The sequence below is a fragment of the Falco punctatus genome (assembly GCF_963210335.1).
Source record: "Falco punctatus genome assembly, contig: scaffold_46, whole genome shotgun sequence".
Lineage (NCBI taxonomy): Eukaryota > Metazoa > Chordata > Aves > Falconiformes > Falconidae > Falco > Falco punctatus.
Genome location: NW_027660143.1, coordinates 175,212 through 179,310, shown reverse-complemented (window position 1 = coordinate 179,310; position 4,099 = coordinate 175,212).

Genomic DNA, 4,099 nt, shown 5'->3' with positions numbered 1-4,099 from the left:
AGATGAAGTGGTATTTAAGTGGCACTTGGCAAGAACCGGTGATATTCATTGGAAATGCTGTGAATGGGTTTGAAATGGTTGTAAATAGGTTTTCACTGTTGCATGTTTTTTCCTGGTCTTCTGCATGCACGTTGCTTTAAATGCAATTTTGACCATCTGTCCCCTGTATCTGAGGGCACTACGTCACCTGCATGTTCCATCAGTGCAAATACTGCAGATTCTTGCCATATGCCACCTGCAACTCTGGCCGCTTCACAGAAACGTCACAGCATTCATCTGCACACAGGTAGGTTTCCATCTGCATCATAAGCAGAGCTGAAGTCTAAAATTATACAAGTGAGAGTTCCGAAAGACTTAAGCGCAAAAATCCAAAGCAAGAACCAACATTTTAAAATAACATTTTATGATAGAAAGCTTCCATATGAAATTCTAGTGCCCTAAAATATTTCTTGGTAGGGAATGTTTTCTCACAATTACTCAGTATTTCTTGTAATATGAATGACATGCACAATAATTGTATCTGTGTTAGAGAAAACTTCCCTATAATGGGCACTGCTCTAAAACCTGACTTTGTCCACATTCAACAGGTTTGTGTTCTGCTTGCTTCTGCTTTTTGTGGATTTCACTACTTCAAATCCAGCTTCTTTCATTTCTCCGCCTGTATAATCTCTGCTTGTTTCTATGCAGAGCACTGTAATCACTGCTGAGAAAATTGGCACTAAAGATAAAACTAAAGTACAAAACAAAAAGCTGATGGTGGGACAACCAGTAAAGCTGTTTTGGTGGACAAACCCAGCGTATGCACGTGCCCTTGTGCTCCCTTGAGTAATGAACACCTTTTATCAAAGAGTGCAAGTAGCAGACAAGGAGTTCAGCACTGAGTGAAATTTCTCGGCGTTCAGCAGCACCGTGCCTGATGTAAAGCTGAACAGCAGCAGCACGTTGTTCCACTCAAGTTCCAGAGTTTCTGGAACGTTCTGCAAGGCTCCAGGAAGGAAGGTATTACCGCCTGGGTGAGGTCAGGCCCTTAGTGCTGGCAAGTAATTCTTGGCAAAAGTCTGAATGCTATTGTGTTTTCAGCTTTGATTTCCACCTTTGTCAGTGAAGCTTTTATTTTCTTCAGGGACAACATTGCTACCGGAAGAAATGTCAGCATTTCTGCCATAACTAAACACTACTAAAAAAAAAGGCCCCAGAAAAGGTCCCCAAGACAGAATATAGCACACTGGAAGAGGCTGTTAGAACAGGACTTCCAGGACAAATGCCCGGCTCTTTGCTCTCTTCTGTCATCTGTTTTTAACCTAAGCCTGGTACAAGTTTTCCCTCCCTCCCTCAAGGCTTGGCCCACACAGATAGCACCTTCTGGCACATCTAGGTTTTGCGGTTTGTCTGTGCACACCCGATATATGAAGTATGTCTTATTATTTAAGCAACAGGGAAGCAAAGACTGATTTACGTGACACAGCTTTACTGGATCTTTACCGTGACTGAAGAACTCTCTTCCACTTAAAATAAGAACAATCCACAGATTTACTTTTGTGATTCTAATCAAGGAACTGCCGTTTCCCCAGCTAGAAAGCAGAAATAAGGACACAATTAGTAAAAATTAGTAGAGTTGCATGCACAGGTGCCAAAATGCACCACAGACCAAATATAACTGGCGAGCACAAACCATCCTGACGTTTCACTGGCGTGACTCACATTCGTAGTTTCCAAGTCTCTTCAATCAAGGCTTCTACCTTCTTCAGAAGTGCCTTCATCGTTGTTGCCATTTAATTCCTAAAGGAACAACAGCTCATGGCTTGGTATTTGTCATATTAACTGTGGAATTAATTAAATTCTTTCTTAACAATGCACAGAGAACTCAACCCTGGCATTTAGGATCATTTCTGTATGAATCTGCAGAATAAAATTCTTAGCAGAGCGCAGATTCCTGCAGGAGAGACTGAGAGGTGGAATTATGTTACCACATTTGCTATGAAAGTAGTACAGCAGTGGCCATGAGAAATCATACGAACCACCTGTACTGTACCTTCAGCTCTAGCACAGTGTGTTTAATGTGTCTCTCAGCTGCTTTACTTATAAAACGGATTGAAGAATAAATGCTCCAGGAACTAAGGATGACAGGCTGTAGTTGATAGCAAAGGTTGAGTCATACAGAAATTCTCCACTGTTGGAGTAAGTCCTCAAAACAGAATCCATGTTCTTTCCATCCAATAGGCCATGCAGTATTTGAAGAACTTTGGTTGCAAATACGTGGACATGGAGGCACTTCACATGGACTGCAACTAGGGACGTTGCCCTTGGACCACAGAAGATGGCTCCTGCATTGCTTCATGCACAACAAATGAATGTAACTCATCTTTTTATAAGACAAGTCAGTCATTTCACTGGAGGCATCCTTTTCCAGTACTCATCAAGACTTGTCCTTTCACTGCATGATCTCTATTAAACAAACAAAAGGAGGAAGTGACCAGCCTAGGGCAATGCAGGAAACTTAATGGAATATGACAATTACCTCCAATTCAGCATTACCTCTTCTTGTCCTTAGCATCACCTTTCTCTGCCCTACTCATTTTGGGAAAATTGGTTTATGACTCTGCAAGGACTCACTGGATTTTAGGGAACATCGCCTGTTATTTATTGAATCTTTAATCTAGGCTTTTTGCAGGAAAAGACAGTTTCCAAGAGCACTATGGACTATGATGACCCTTTTCCTATCTCAGCAGGGCTCTTCACGTGCCGCAGGGAACCAGCTCAGCCATCCAGCCACAGTGGGCAGAACCACTGTAAATGCCTTCAAGTCTGAAAAGGGAGTTACTTTTTTTGTTGTTGAGGGTACTTTTCCATCAGAAAGAGTAAAGCACAGGCTTTTTGTAGACAATACTACTCCTCATCTCCCAGGAGACATTTGCTTTGCTACGTCTCTACAACCAGTGGGAATCGGCAGAGATCCTTTGCCCCAGCCAGCTGACACCCACTGACTGGCATTCCCCCACTCCGCACACAACGGTAATCTGTGGTGCTCTTTTTCCATTCCAGTCCTCTTTCGTACCTCCTCAGCATCAGAAATAACTTTTCCTCCCCAAAATTCAGCTCTACTTCATTTCCTCTCTGTTTTACCTTTTCACCACTTTCAACACTTTTGCTACGCTGGCTGCAGTGTGGGTTCACCTGGAGTCAAGATACATCCGCAGCCTTCACACCTGCTGAGCTTCCACCCTAGGCTCTTCCTCCTCCGGGGACTAACATCCTCTAGCTTTCTGTTTTAGTATCACTAATACAAGGCCATCACTCTATGTCCACATTCTGGTTTCAATCCCATTTATTTTTCCTGCTTTATTGAAATGAATCAAAGTAAATTAATGACATAAAAAATATTATCTTTCGGGGATGACCTATTTTTTAGCTGGACTGCACTACAGGTTTGATTCAATGAAAATAGTTTCAGGGTGGTTATAATTCAATAATGCATCAACTACTTTTCCTGAGTGCTTTCTTTCCACCACATACATACAGGGATCTAGCTATCCACTATGGATTAAAAGTTACTGCAAATTCACAAGACTATAATTTAATTTCATAATTTTTAAAAGCATATTGGGCCCTAGATTAAATTTCAAGATACCCCTTCTGACTGGGTGTAAGAGACTGTGCTGCTGAGACCCACCATCGCCACAGCAGATGTGTTGTCTCAGCATTGCTATGGCAGGAAACTCATGCCATCCCCACGGGGAACGATCTGTACATTGTTAAGGCAGGAAGATAACACCACCGGCACAGAAGGGATTTAAGGCAGGAGGGTAACACCGCTGCCACCGCAGAGATCGGTCTATACATTGTTAAAGGAGGAAACCGACGGACGCCATGGAGCAACGGGGGAGGCTGATCCTGCACAACCCAACCAAACCCCTGCGCACGTGCCCAGACTTGGGGTCAGGGGGTCAGGGTGCCCAGAGGCCCCTGAGGAGTGTTGGGCACGTACACCATTGCCGGGTGGAAGGTGTGGTGTAGCAGAACAGCTTGTAGCAACTCCATAAAAAATGGAACCAACTAACATGGGACAGAACGTTCCCCCACCGGACTGGGGAACGAATCA